The following is a 16,490-nucleotide window of genomic DNA, read 5'->3' as shown; positions in this document are numbered from 1 at the left end:
CCGCCAGGTCCTGGGACAGTACTCTTCGTTGTTCTCCCTTGTTCCGGGTAGGACTCACCTGTGCGTCCATGATGTGGACACAGGAGACAGCCCACCTGTGAAGTCCAAGATCTACCGGATGTCAGACAAGGTGAAGGCCAGCATTCACAGTGAAGTCACTAAGATGCTGGAGCTAGGAGTGATCGAACCTTCCAGCAGCCCCTGGTCCAGTCCGGTGGTGCTAGTACCAAAAGCCGCACCACCGGGTGCCCAACCGGAACTGAGGTTCTGTGTGGACTACCGGGGACTGAACTCAGTAACCAAGACTGATGCTCATCCGATCCCAAGGGCGGATGAATTGATTGACCGGCTGGGAGCTGCCCAATATCTAAGTACCTTTGACCTTACTTCTGGGTACTGGCAGATCTCTCTGACTGACGGAGCTAGGGAAAGGTCAGCCTTCTCCACGCCCAAAGGCCACTACCAGTTCTGTGTGATGCCCTTTGGGCTCAAGAACGCACCTGCCACGTTTCAGCGTCTGGTGAACCAGATCCTCACTGGAATGGAGAGTTTCTCTGCTGCTTATCTGGATGACATAGCCGTCTTCAGTAACAGCTGGGAGGATCACTTGCGTCACCTGCAAGCTGTTCTCCAGGCCCTGAGACAAGCTGGTTTAACGATCAAGGCCAGCAAGTGCCAGATCGGGCAGGGGTCGGTAGTGTACCTTGGACACTTGGTGGGTAGGGGAGCGGTGCAACCCCTCCAGGCGAAGATCGAGGCCATCATGGCCTGGGAACCCCCCAAGACTCAGACTGAGGTCCGAGCTTTTCTGGGCCTCACCGGATATTACCGCCGCTTCGTGAAGGGATACGGTACCATTGTGGCCCCCCTCACGGAGCTTACGTCCAAGAAACAACCTCGACGGGTAGTCTGGACGGAGGCTTGTCAGCAGGCCTTTGTAAAACTGAAGCAAGCCATGTGCGAGGCCCCGGTCCTACGGGCCCCAGACTTTTCCAAGGAGTTCATTGTCCAGACGGATGCATCGGAACATGGCATTGGGGCAGTGTTATCGCAACTCAATGAAGAGGGTCTGGATCAACCTGTGGTCTTCCTATCCCGGAGACTACTTCCCAGGGAACAGAAGTGGAGTGCAATAGAGCGTGAAGCCTTTGCAGTGGTATGGGCTCTGAAGAAGCTGCAGCCATACCTGTTTGGCACGCACTTCCTAGTTCAGACCGACCACAGACCCCTTCGTTGGCTGATGCAGATGAAGGGGGAGAATCCCAAGTTGCTAAGGTGGTCTATCTCCCTACAGGGAATGGACTTTCAGGTGGAACATCGGCCTGGAGTGGACCACGCCAATGCAGACGGTCTCTCAAGGTATTTCCGCCTTAGTGATGAGAACTCCCAAGGGGTTGGGTAGCTCTCCCCACTTTCAGCTGGGGGGGACGCGTGTTAGACCTGTCAGCCCTTTGGGTGGTCCCTCCTCATCATTATTTATTTTGTCCCACTTTTGCCTCAAACCCTGTTAGTATTTTTCCTTTTTGGGAACCACCAGACTTTTTAGTGTTGATGCAGGGTCAGGGAGCCATTTTCCCTACCCCTGGAACTTCTGTCTGAGGGCCTGAAACACAAAATGGTGGCCACCCATTGTCACCTGAGACATAGCTGGAACCTACTAGTACCTTCCAGAACATTCTAGAACCCTGTGACAGTGTGAGGCAGGTTTAGAATGTTGGGAAGCCAGCTCAGAGTTGGCAGTTGGAGTAGGCAGTTGGCACCTGACTGGAGAGGAGAGAGGACAGAGAAACAGAAGGAGGAAGGAGTAAGGCAGCAGGGGTGGAAACTTGTGCCTGGAGTGGGGTCCAGAAACCCACCCTTGATACTAGTCCCTACTGACCAAGCCCAGCCTAAAGCCCTGTGTGGGATAAAGACCAGAAAATCATCTTAAGGACCTGAACAGCCGGAACAGGCCTTAAAGGAGAAGAACAGCAAGTTCCTGACCTGTTTGGTGGAATCCTCCTGGAGACCCGACGTCGAGAAGCCTGGAGACCTGGAGCCCGAGGTGGAGAAGCGGCGCTGACAGAAGGCAGACGTCATACCCGGAGCCGCTAGAGGTCGAGTGAGGGTGCCGACGGAGGTCGTGGAGAGACACCGGAGGTCGAGTAGAAGTCACCTGAGGTCGAGGTGAGGCGTCGACGGGGGAGTGAAGTCCGCCCTCCGGAGTCGCCGTAAGCTGAAGTAAAGCGCTCAGGAGGTCGGGAGTGGAGGTCGCACTCCGGAGTCGCCTGAGGTCGAGGCGAAGCGCGCAGGAGGTCGGGAGTGGAGATCGCACTCCGGAGTCGCCGGAACCCGAAGTGGAGCCGACGGAGGTCGGGAGTGGAGGTCGCACTCCGGAGTCGCCCGGAAGCGGGGGAACCGTGACCCTGTGACGCCGGAACACGACATCGAGCCGAGGCCGCCCAGCGACATCCATCCGGAGCCGCCTCACGGCATCGACCCGGCGTCAGGTAAAGCAGATCGACGCAACATCGAACCGAGGCCGGCCAGCGACATCGAATCGGAACCGCCCGACGGCATCGACACGGCGTCAAGTGGAACAGATCGACGCGACATCGAACCGGAGCCGCCCAGCGGCGTCGACCCGGCGCCGAGCGGAGCCGATCTTCGTGAAAAGGGCAGTAAGTGGTAGAAAGGGCATCTGAGGCCCTGTGGAGCCCTAAAAGACCATTCTTGGGGCTAGAGGGGTGTTAGGACCAACCTGAGAGTGCTAGGGGGTGAACTGAGACTGGTGCAGGGACCTGTGTGAGGGACTGTGTAGTTGGAAGAATCAGAACCTAAGGTTTCCCTCATTCTACCTCAGCTTAGGTCCCAGCCTTGACCACTCTAGGTGGGACATCCCCAGGCCACCCCAGTGACCATAAGCTGTACTTGGGCATGGTAAAATCAATCTACCTCATAAATGTGATCTGATTTGCAATTGTTTGATTGCTTATATTATTTATTGAAGGTGTTTTACTTATTGTCTGACCGTATTTATTCCTGCCTTGTATTTATTGTCTGACAGTATTTATTTGCCCTATGTATTTATCGCACCTCTATTTATTCCTTGTGTATTTATGACCTAATCCTATTTATTGCACCTGCAAAGTGTTATTATTTAATTGACCTGCTATTTCTGAAGAAAATCCTTTTGTATTGTATTTGTGTCATAACCCTGCAACTAAGAGAAAAATTAAGATAAACACAAAGAGATTCTTTCATAAATTTTTACGGTGTAGAGTCGTTTTTGGAACGGATGAACGCATGGTTATTGTGAGGGTGTGACGTACGCTTAACACGGTGCCTGACCCCCGACCGCTCGAGCCAAGCTACCCCTTGTGTTGGGAAAAACCGGGTGACTGCTAACCCGGTTGCCCGGGGTTTTCTAACAGAGATACTTACATTTGTCTGGGATCAGTTTAAGCTCCGACAGGGACCAAAAAATAATTCTTTCTCCAGTTGAACCGGCTATTAACAGAGAAAGATGCCTCACAGTACCTCATTGTCGGAGATTGGAATCTGGCACGCGACCCAATTCTAGACAAAACAGGTCCGTTAGACAAAGGTAATGCTGCAGATACAGCTCTATTAGATGATATAATATCGGATAAGGGATTAGTTGATCATTGGCGTCTTAGTCATCCAACAGACACGGAATACACCTTTTTTTCTCCCACCCACGGCACATTCTCTCGCTTGGATTACTTTTTGACATCACAAAATATGGTTCAATTGGTCATGGTGTCTCACATCTTGGAAACAGCTTTGTCTGACCACTCCCCTGTCCTTTTATCTTTAGATCTAGGACTCTCTAGGCCAGGGCGTAAACCCTGGCGCATGACTATCCAACGGCATAGGACTCCCAAGGGTAAATCTCAATTACAATCAAATCTCCAACACTATCTTTCCATTAATCAGGGCTCTGTAACTTCCAACAGGACTATTTGGGCTGCAGCTAAAGCCACAATTAGGGGTCAGTTAATGTGTGATGCAGCACTAGTTAATAAGCAGAATGCTGCGCGACAAACAGAACTAGAACACGACATTCAATCTTATTCTCGCCTGTACACATCAACCCCAAAAAACCTTGCAGAATTGTAAATCACTAGAACAAGCCTGTATGGCCTTAAACAGCCTTTTTACATCAAAAGCCGAATATGCTCTGCAGAGAATGAAAGGGCGACATTACGAACAGGGGGAAAGGGGAGGGAGATTGTTAGCTGCACAATTGCGCCAAAGAGAGGCAGCCATGGCTATTCCGGCTATTCGATCAGCGCAAGGTGACATACTCACAAGACCTCAAGAGATTGTCAATAAATTCGCCTCTTTCTACCAATCTCTTTATACCCCAGGCAATAAAATAGATTTGGATAAGATGTGTACTTTTCTTACAAAAGTGGATCTTCCTAGTCTCTCTGATGATGGTAGAGCCCTACTTGAAGGTGAAATTACCAAAGATGACATTTGCAGAGCCATTGCTACCCTACCTTACCACAAAGCTCCTGGGGAAGATGGATTCCCTGCTGAATTCTATCGATGGGCAGGACATAATGTCATTGATACATTACATGCTGCATTTCAAGAAGCGGATAATGAATCTTCATTGGGGCCTCTCTCTAACAAAGCATTTATCACTGTGTTACCCAAACCTGGTAAAGATCCTTTACTTTGCAGTAGGTATCGTCCCATCTCGTTATTAAATTGTGACATTAAAAATATTGGCCAGCATCTTAACGTCCCACCTTCGTAAAGTTTTACTTTCCCTAATACACCACACTCAAGTAGGCTTTGTCCCAGGGCACTCCTCTCGGAATCATCTCCGTACGTTAGCCCATACTCTTTGGTCTGCTAAAAACCTTCCAGATGATGCATTAGCCCTCTCACTTGACTCAGAAAAAGCGTTTGATCGCATTGAATGGGACTACTTTTTCACAGTAATGGAACAATTTGGGTTAGGTGATCAATTTATAACCAAAGTACGCTTATTGTATGACAATCCTTCTGCTCAAGTGAATTGTGGTGGCTTCTTATCTGACACGTTCCGATTTGGAGAGGAACACGTCATGGTTGCCCTTTATCTCCCCTTCTTTTCCTTTTAGCAATGGAGCCATTAGCTGCTACTATTCACCAAACTGATGAAATCTCGGGTGTTCCCCTCCCAATTGGACACTTTAAAATTTACTTATATGCAGATGATATCCTAGTTACTCTTACAAACCTCTCCCGATCTCTTCTGTCCCTCCTTCAAATCATTAATGACTTCTCTTCCTTCTCAGGTTATAAAATTAATTGGGACAAAAATGAGGCCCTACCCATTTCTGATGGAACTACAAAAGCAGCTATATACGATTTCCCTTTTCATTGGCAATCCTCACGCCTTAAGTACCTGGGAGTTCTAGTCAAAAATGGTTTGGAAATCATGGTTATAGACAATTTAACTCCTCTAAATTCTCAAATGCAGCATGATTTTGACAAATGGAAGGCTTTGGGGCTCTTCTTTGGGGCAGAGTCCAACCTATTAAAATGGTCACTCTTCTGCGTTTCATCTACATTTTGGGCATGCCTCCCCTCCAGATCCCTTTATCTACGCTTCGATTAATAGACACCAAGATTAAGACCTTTATATGGGGTTCAGCTAGGTCTTGCCTTTTTTCGTGACAAAATTGAAAGCTAACCAATTACATGGAGGAATGGGCCTGCCATCCATTGAACATTATACCCTCGCATTGCACACCTCTCAACTTTCCTATTTATTGCCAGGAATCAAAGATGCTCCACAATGGGTTCATATAGAGCGCCACCTTTTATCCATGGATTCAGGTCTTTCTGTTTTGTTTGGTAGCGGCACTAGTCGTTCTGACCCCAAAAACCTGATTTTATCAGCTATGCATAAATCCTGGCAAAGGGGACATCGTTTACTAGATTCAAACCCGCGTATTCAGAGCAAGGCTCCCTTTTGGAATAATTCAGGTATACGTATTAATGGCCGTACTTTACCTTGGCCTTTGTGGCAAGCAGCAGGCATTCACTCCCCAGATCAACTTCTTCATAATGGCGACTTCAAATCATTCTCGCAATTAAGGGAGGAATTTAATCTTCCTATACAACATTCTTCCAAATACCTTCCCCTTCAACAATGTTTGAAGAAACATTTGGGATCACCCCCTTGGTGGTTTCAAATCTCTCCAATATTATCCTATCTAAATACATGGGGAAACATAAAGGAGTGACTTCTGGCCTTCATAAAACCTTCAGGTCCCACCTTTTTTCACAACCCCTCTCTCATAATCTTCAACTTAAATGGCAATCCGGATTATCAAACTCTTACAGAGCTATTGAACGGAAACAGATATTGGAGGGTCTGTATAAAGGAGTACATGAAGCAAGGTTTACATTTTGTTTGTTTAAAATACTACATGATTGGCATTGGTCACCAGTCAAATTGCATAAAGCTGGCCTACTTTCGCATGCTGCTTGTTGGAGATGTTTCAATTCTGGATGTGACACAACTCACATTATTTGTGAATGCCCAAATATACAACGTTTTTGGAACTATGTTGGTAAAACCTTGCATTCTATAATGCCCTTACGTCTACCACTCACACCTGCTAATATTCTCTTACATGATTTACGTAATTCTCCAAAGCGCTCTAAAACACAACACCGTCTCTTCCACCGTGCACTAGCTACAGCTAAAATATGTATTTTACGTCATTGGAAATTATCATCAACGCCCTCACAGGAAGAATGGTTAGTGGCCATGGTACATACCGCTTCACATGAATGAATGATCTATAACCTTCAGGATCAAACTGACATATTTCTCCAGACCTGGTCATCTTTCCTAAAAGCAAAAGCTGTTGATACTAATAACTCTTCTGTTCCTCTCATTACACCCAATCAAGGAGACTAACTCATTGCTCTATATCCTTGTTTATTAAGTCTTTCCTATTATTACTTACTCTATCTCTTTCACTTTCCCCATATTCTTTTCTCATTACCTTTCCTCCCTTCCTATTTTTCTCTCCTACCTTTCCTTACTCTGGCTCCAACCCATCACATTATTTTCATATTATACTTTTACTTTTTCTTTCTCCTTTTCTCTTACTTACATTATTCTACTATTTTCTCCCATACTTTGTCTTAAACTTTTGCAAGGTGAGTATTTTTCTATGATAACTCATTTCTCTATCATTATTATGATAAACTCATCTACAGTCATGGTCTTATATTTATCTTTGATCTATTTATATTTCATCAATTAATAATATATGTTTTATTAAATTCTTATTTATATCATTTGCATATGTATTAACTATTACCTTTTTTCCATTGTCCTCTCCTCCTCTCCTCCCTCTGCTCTTTTCTTCTTCTTTGCTTTTTCACTATTTATCTATTTATTTATTTAATTATTTATTCACAATATGCCTATTTATATATTCCATATTTATTTGCTTTTATACTCAGCATATACCATGTATCCATTATTGCCTTTTATCCTTAAATAACTTCTTATGTATTTATTAACAATTTATTGCTGCCTTCTTATTCTTGTTCTCTTCGTGTATTTTTATTGTAAAATTCAATAAAAAATGTAAACACAAAAAAAATCAAATTAATCAAAATTTCTTTTGAAATGTATGAGTTTTTGAAGGTTTCCATCAATATTTGTGGGCTCTACACCATTCAGGCAGTCGTTATTTCTTTGGATAAATGTGACCCTCGTGATGTGGGGGCAGGTGACACTTAACAGGGTGCAGTGTATCATTTATCCGTACATTGTGCATCTCAACTTTCCAGGGCAGGTTAGCCGGTGCCTTTTGCCTGCTCACGGGTCGCAGGGGACGCATGCTTGTTAAAAGGCGATTGTTATTTTCCGCACATACTGAAATAGCTGCATTCCCATCTGGTGGCAGCCTTGTGGGATCAAAGACTGTTTTGAAGCTGCACTCCTGCGCGAGCTGCCTGCGTACCTGAGCCTCCTGCCACACACATAAGGGCTATGCTGTGAACCTTTTATTATAGTTTGAGAAATAGACTACATATATACATATGTGGTCTATAGTACATAATTATTAGTGGTTAGAATCGTTTGGCTTCTATATAGTGTTATCTTTCATTCCAGTGGTCGTAAGGGGCTTCATTTGGACTAAGATTGTCTGTAAAATAAAAAGACTACAGACCATTATAACTTAGCAGTGGTAGATTTATTTTACAAAACACGTGGTGTGCATCAAATAAAGAAAAACACAGCATAGCACAGTCTTCCCTCAACTCTTCCTCTTCTTGCACATGATCCCATACAGGAAGAGGTGTGGCGCCGCGAGGAAGAGGTGTGGCGCCGCGGCCGGGCGACTGACTCCGGAATCTGGGGATCACGGTTCGATCTTCGGCGCCGGCGGCAGGTAAGCCCAGCACCATGTGACTCTGGGCAATAGCTTGCTTAATCTTCCCGACGGCCCCCAGCCTTACGGGTGATTGTTTGCGCCTTACAAATGTGGATTATTATTACCTGTCAACTTGAACAATCTCACAGTGTGAGGATGGGTCTGGCCTTGTAGGGGGCAGGCCTCATGATGAGAAGTACTTACAAGGCACTTTTGAACCCCACCCCCAAACCCCCTCCTCCCATTAAAAAAAAAGCTTGCTGGTGCTGATGTCCTGGGGTGTTTCCATGCCAATGATGGCCGTCAGAAGCTCAAAGCCTTCAAAAATGAGCTGGAAAACTACCATTTACAGTGGTTTTAGCTCATTTTCCCTGCCACCATGTGATATCGACTCCCCGCCGGGAGACCATGTGATGGAAACCACTATCGTGTGTCACATGGTGGCACTGTGTGAGTTGGTAGGTATGATTTCTATTCTCCAGCCTCACCTTGCAAGTTTTCTGCCTTTTCCAAGATGGCTAGGGTCGGTTCAGTTACAGGACAAAAGTAGACACATGCCTAGTGTGTCAGATGCCGGGACGCCCTATTGCATCTAAAAGCAGATATAGCTTCTTAGCTAGGGTTAATAAACAGCTGACAGCTGCACGCTTCCACCATGTAAATCAGTACTTTCTGGGATATGTGGTCCTGGTTCTGTTACATTCAATAAACTGAACTGACACTCCTGAAAATGATTTGTTAACAGAAATCTCAAGACTGGAAATCTTGTGTACTGGTCATATGGTGGCTTCCCTAGTTATTGCCATGAGAGGGGCAGTAAAATGTCAATTTGCCTAGGAGAGTAAAACATTCTAGTTTGGCACTAAGCATGGAAATGGTGTTGTTCAACTGATTAAGGGGAGGCCATAGCTCAGTAGAATCATCATCTGATTTGCATAAAAGTATACATCTCTAAATGCCCCATTGTTACTTTCTACGTTATTGAGCTTTGAAGCAATTTCTGCACGTTCAGTGAAACTTTAAGGGTAGCTAGCCAATAATGATATTGATGGTTTGTGTAATGTCCACTATAAACTGACTTGTATTTTGACAACACAAACTGAATTGTATTTTGGTGTTTAAATAAAATGCATTGGTCTTTCCAAAATCCAGTAGGACAATAGTACTAGTTTGTTTGAAGACAACTGAGCTCAGTGCTCCAGTAGGTGGGGCTACTTTACTCATCTTGACAGTAGCATATGCTTGTCTCAGAGATGAAGCCATGCACCTGTCAGTACAAACAGGCGGTACAGTGATACTTTGAGGAACTTAGTAAATTAGTTATGGTTCCTTTATTCGCTCCATCTGAAACTTAGATAACTTTGGTAATTCTAAAGCTAATACCTGCTTACTAACTCTGACTTCCCGAGATGCATTGATTTATCAAACCAAGAACATTCTGGGCTCACCTGGCTGCTTTGAGGACTCTAAATACCGTTGGACAGGGTAAACATCCTTGTGATGGTGACGATACATGTGGATGTCTGCAGTGGCGTAACAATAATTGAGGGGCCCCCCTGCAAGGTGCCTGGAGGGGCCCCCTCCGGACTCTATCAGGAGCTCCCCGGCCGAAGTGCAGTGCTGAGGGGGCCCCTTGGAGCTTGGGGGCCCCCCCACACTGCAGGGGCCTGTGTTATGCCCCTGGATGTCTGTCCTTCCACGTTTTTGTGCCTATCATGGTGACCACGAATAAAGTTGAATCAGAGTTCCATTCCGAAGAGGTGCCTAAGCAAAGTCTATCACAACCAAAGGCAGCCAGTGCACAAATTACCCTCTCCCGACTTAGAAGGTAGTGATGAAACTCAATACAAGACTATTTTATGCTCTGTAATCATAATGAGTACACTAAATATTTTAATGAGGGTCCATTTAAGGGCACGGCTGGTGCCAGCGACCACAATAATTTAAAGTCTCTATAGTTGTTGCAGTTAAAAAATTCATAGTTGGATCTTAAGTCAAGGCGAGCTACAGCCTGTCCCAGCTGCTGCCGAGCAGCAGCACCTTAATTCTCTTGACTGAGTGTTCTGGGGCTCCATGTATTCTCTCGAAAAAAAATAGAGTACGAAGTAGGACGGTCACTTCAGTACTTTGAAGAGATTAAGAATAACTTTGTAATATTCTTTGGCATTTTGGGTGATATTTCCCTTTTCCAAAAGGTTTTCGTAGATGAATATATAGCATAGATGTATTTAAGTATTTAAATTGAATTAGTGGTAATGCTTACACCGCTGCCTGTCAGTTCTTCCTAGCACTCAGAGACCTCTGCTACTTCAGGGAGAGGTAGATGTTTCCAGGCTCCCTGTTTGCAAAGCTCGATTAAATATTCCTTAATTGAACTGATGCAGCTGTATAATTATGCCAGGGATGTGGCAGAGCAGGGTGTGAGCAAAATGTTATAACGACACACCACACCTGAGCTTCTAGACAGTGATCCAGCCAGCAGTTCTCCTGGTGGCACACGAGAATGTGAGACTCAGGGTCACACCCAGGGGTGTGGGCCTGTCATGTATATAGGGTTGCCGCCTTCATTAGAAAAAACATAATGGCCACTTGTTTACATTTTGCTGCAATGAAACAACCAAGAGCTGGTATGTGATAAAGAATACATTTAAAATGTTCAGTAGGATTTTGTAACATGGCGTTTAGCCTCTGCATACTCTCAGTATCATTCTAAAACGATGCAGACAGCTCTTGAATACCTTTTGATGGATTTCCATATGTGTTTGCTGTTTTAGGTTTATGTTTCAGAGGGAAAAAATACATGGTCTTATTGCTTTTCCCAATAATTTTTCTGGGCTGAACTTAAAAATACAGGCCGGGTGGCAACCCTACCCGTATGACTACGGCCCCTGTGGTGTCACACACAATATGGCCAGAGCTGCAGTGAGCTATAAGGGAAGCATAGGGTTTCTGACAAGTCTATACATTTGGAAGCCCCTAAGAGCACTCTAGGAGTTATAGTCCCTCTTTGTTTTTACCGGGTATAGCATGCGATTCCCAGTCGTCAGCCACAGGTCCCAAGCAGGTAGCAGTTGCCTGGTGAGCTGTGTATGTGACAGGAAGATTGTCACGTCCAGTAAATTGTCTGAGTCCAAAAAAGAAGTACAACAGCAGGAACGAGCTGTGTGTGTCAGGAGGTAGGTTAGGAGGAACCGGGTGAAACGTGGGCATCATTAATGGCGATTTGATTTAGGGGAGTGCAGCACATCACCATGCTGGGCTGCCCTACGTCAAAGTGAAAGGGCAGAAATGCACTATATTAATCTAACGCAGTGCATTCCTGTCCTTCTCCCGAGCTGGTGTCGTTTTGGCTGCCTAACGCCAACGCAGGCACCCATGTACCATGGTGCAAGGGTGCCTGTGTTCTCGGCAGGATTGTGTTTGTGCAGGAAGAGCCACCTTCCTGCATAAAAACAATCCCAAGAGGCGTTTTCCTCTTTTTGTGTGTGCTGCCGAATGTAGCACACATGGATAGAGACATAAACGAGGAGAAATAAAGTAATTTTTTCTAGTTACGCCGTACCTCAGGAGGCGTAAGTTTTTGGGGCTTCCACAGGTTTACATAGTCTTGTAAATCTAGAGAAGTGTCTAAATTAATGGGTGTTGCATGGGAACACCCACCACAACCCCATGGAATGTCTTCCGAATGCAGAGTAAGGCAACGCAGCGATTTGTGCTGCCTTGCCTCACTCCATATCTATGAGGCCATCCAAAGCCGCGCAGAGGGACCGCATAGATATGATTTTGTAGCCTGTGGTGCCAGAGTGTCACAAAAAGTGACGCTCCAGTGGCACAAGGGGCTCATAAAAACGCCCCGTATGTGCAAGAGAAAAGCAGCAGACATGTACTCTTTTTGTGTCAGGAGGAGGGTACGGGCGGATCTAGAAAGGAATTGTGTGGTAAAGCGGACAGCAGCAGAAGCATGGGGTGCTGAGACCTTAGGAAAAAGGCAGCAACAACCTGGAGAGCTGTGTGTGTGTGACCGGGCCTGTAGCAACCGGGTGAACTGGACGCGTCATGAGCAGGGTGAGTGCAGCAACAGCTTCGTGAGCTGTGTGTGTAGGGGTGAAAGTGATTTTTATTATATCAAATGTTTTTTTCAATGGACTGATATTAACACATAAGCACGCAAATGTTAGTAATTTGTTTAGTTCACGTTTAGGTCGAACACAGCTAATATAAGCCTGCGTTTTAAAATGGCTACTGTTGATTGGCATTTTGCTTTGTGAGGCGTGAATATTTTATTTCTAGGAAGAGGTGTGGCGCCGCGGCCAGGGAGACTGACGCCGGAATCTGGGGATCACGGTTCGATACCCGGCGACAGGTTATCCCAGCACCACAATAGCTTGCTTAATCTTCCTGACGGCCCCCCGCGCCTAGAGACCCTTACGGATGATTGTTCGCGCTTTACAAATGTGGATTATATATCATATTAATATATATTATTATTATTTACAGGTGAAGCTGAAGTTCTAATTAACAAGCGCAATGTTCTTTTGCTTTCTTTCACATGTGAAATATTTTCTTTTCACCGTGATAATAATGGAATGTTATAATTGAGAGTCCACTCACAGAGACACCTGCAGAGTACGGCTGGTGAATGTATCTAATTTTTGTTGCAAATAATGTACGTTTGAAGGATACAAAGAGAAGCTGTATTGTAATGAATCCTTAGAAGGTAATGAGTACACAATTATATCATTTTACTTCAACCTGATTGGATCATTTTATGGAGACTGTGTGTAGGTGTGTCATCTGTTAGAATTGCTTTATTTAAGGTAGGTCAATGTAGATTAAAGTCAGTCCGCTTTCGATGCAGTTTAGAACAGAGTAACAGATTTTAGGGCACTCTCTCTGTGCGAGAACTGACTTTCTTTAACCCTTCATTTTGAGGCGACTAATGCTAGTTTGTCCTCTTTCTTTTATAAATTTGAATTTATTTGAAGTTCGTATTAATTTATGCATTCTTATATTGATTAATGATTGACAGTAATATGATGATTTTTGCCTTTTGTAAAACATTAACTTTAATAAACTTTTATGGATTGAAATCTACTATTCTCTGTCTTCCTTATGGAGCCTAATGTCCTTTACATTTTGAATGTATTGATTTGTTGAATATCCTCAGTTTGGAACTCTATTCATCAGATAGCACTTTGTGGAACCCGAAATTTGCACAAGGAAAAGTGCTATCCACCACTCCTGCTAAACCGACCACACAGCATTTACAAGTGGCCTACCTTTAAGGCTCCTACAAATAGAAACCTTCCTGGCATCGCTATTACATAAAAAGCCTCCTAACACCTAGACGGCATCATGCCAGCCACCCTCTGATGAAGCACTCACACCCCTGCTCAACACAGTCAACGCCTTCCTCATTCATGGCATCTTTCCCAAAGCACTCAAAACAAAACAGATCTTCTCACTCGTAAAGAAGGTGTACCTAATATATATGTTTTGCTAACTATTAACCCATCACATGGACCATTCCACTGGACAAGAATCACAAAAGGAATGGCTGTCTAGCCGTAAGAACATATGTAGCTGCAATCACTTCCAACATTGGAAAGTGGCATTCGGTGGGGGGTGTAGCGGGACGCATATGTCCTCCAAACCACACAGAGGAAGGCAGGGAGAGCTTAGTTTACATAATGGGCATCTCTTGTTCGCAGTCTCACATAGATGCCATGTGGCCCCTATGTAAACCATGATACCTTTATACAGTCTTTACTTTATAGTCCAGATCTCTTTGCATTCTGGGGCATGTAGTTTCACTTTTTCCAGCATAAGTCTGGAATTGAAGGTCCAGGGGCCATTGGGTGAAATGCCAAGACCAGCTAAAAGTGTCACGCATGACATGGAGGAAAAAAGCAGGACGCGTTCAAAGAGTCACAGAGAGGCAGCCTGTAGAACTCAGAATGGGAGAAGGGGTTGAGATATCTGGGAAACAGTTGCCTCAAAAATCAAATTTTTCATGCTAATAATTTCTTCAACGGCATAATTGCTCGTTATTTCTAAGCAATATTCGAGGGATGCACCTATGCCTCTTCAGGGCGTTATTTGTCTTTTTTTTATGACAAAGAGGGTGGGGGAGGGAAGGGTAACCTTCAAAAGGGATACTAGTAGGCAGAATGGACGAGTCTCGTCTAGTCTGGACTGGAGTTATGAGGTTTAAATGGACTGAATTGCCTCTCACGCTCCAAGCTGTGGTGAAAGGCTGAGCGGTACCCCCTCTAGGCGCATCTCCCACCATTTTGTCATCCTCACACATTCCTTTCCTTTCCACTTCCGGTCTCACCCTTCCCTCATTACCACGAGCCTGTCCCCTCCCCTCGCCCCCTCGCTAATGCACGCGCCCTGGTCTTTGTTTCCAAGAATAGCCAGTCGCTGGCTCACCCTGAAACTATGCCTGGAATGTCAGCTCTGCTCTCTCGGACATGCCTCTGCACTGCCTCTGCTTCGCTGCCTCGGTGCGCGCGCCTCTCTGGCGGGCGTGTCCACCAGAGGAGACCCCGGCAACAGGTGCCTGTTAGCGCAAGGTGCTCAATGCGCGCCCATTCAACACTTTTACGAGAGGCTGGCACATATGTGCCTGCTTTGAGTGTAGTTACTTCGGATGTAGGTCCATGTCACACTGATCTGATTTTGATTGAGTGATTTTAATTTTGTAGAACGTCACATTTTGCCCTAGGGCATTTTGGCGCTGCCTTTACTAAGGAGGAGCCGGTGTCCGAAGTCTACAAATAAAAGCTGAACAGCCATGTTTTAGCGACTTTCTAAAAACTAGGACGTTAGAGATATTTCTTAAGTGTTCTGGCATTTGGTTCCAAAGACAAGTGGTGACATGGGAAACGCTTCTACTCCCTAAGAGTAAGAGGCCTTATGAATGTGAGAGACCAACACTTTTTGACTATGGATGAGCACTGTGATCTGTTTGGAATGTACCAAGAAAACTGATCTACTGGGTTACCAGTAGCGGCTGGCATTGCTCCCGGTTGGGAGGTCGGGCGCAAGGGGTCGCAGGGGGTGGTATTCGCAGGGGGGATCGCGGGGGTGTCGTGGGGAAATAAAGAAGTACAATTAAACTTACCTTTCCCCACGGGTGCCGCTTCTTCTCTGCTCCTGCTCTCCTGCCTCCGACAGGAACAGGAAGCAGGCAGCTTGGCTCCCTCCCCTAAGCCAATCACAACGCTGCAAGCAGTGTTGTGATTGGTTTAGATGGCGCTCAGCCAGGGGCTAGTGGGGTGGGCATGTTCTCCATGCAGGCTGCATTGCCTGCATGGAAAAGGGCAGAGTGCACATGACTGGTTTGGGTGACCCGAGAGGGCCGACCAAACAGTCTTTGCGCACTTAGGAATGGACAAACCACTCCTATCCTGCCCTGCTCAAAGAGTAGAGCAGCCCGCCCACCCGCCTGCCCACAATGCACAAAGTGAACATGAAATTGTAATAACTAATAGTTATTACCATCTTATGTTTTGGCTTTCTCGCACTACAAGAAAGCAGTGGTGCGATGCTCCTCCACCCTGGTGGAGGAACCGCCCCTGTGGGTCACAGCTATTCTGCAATATGTGGAAATCAAAAAATCAACACCAAGTCTAGAATTATTTTTCTTTTTCCCAGCTAAAATGTCCATGTTTTGTCTTGAAATCAGCAATCCATTGCTTTAGGTCTACAATCCTGCTCTGAAATTTCTCTAATTGTTTTATCGGGCCTTCAAGTTGACCTGCTTAATTGTGTAACAGACTTTGCTTTCAGTGGAGTAAGTTTGGAAAATGGCATTTGTGAAAAGGAGCGTAAAAAACACAGCCATCATTAGTGTGTGTGTCTGGGTAAGTGAGAGAAGGAAAAGATTAATGTGTGCGTGAGAAACAGAAGGTGGAGAGAGGAGCTGAGTTAGAGAAGGCAGAATGTAAGGGGGCTTAAGGTGTGAGACAGAATAGAGATCAAGGGGATGGATATATCAGATGGGCAAGTAAGAGAGGATGTCAAGGGAAAGGAAGAGTAGGGAGAAAGCAAAGCTGGAAGAGTGACAAAAAAATT

The sequence above is a fragment of the Triturus cristatus genome, chromosome 3_2 (genome assembly GCF_964204655.1).
Source record: "Triturus cristatus chromosome 3_2, aTriCri1.1, whole genome shotgun sequence".
Lineage (NCBI taxonomy): Eukaryota > Metazoa > Chordata > Amphibia > Caudata > Salamandridae > Triturus > Triturus cristatus.
The sequence above is the reverse complement of the archived record's forward strand: the minus strand, read 5'-3'. Positions refer to the sequence as shown.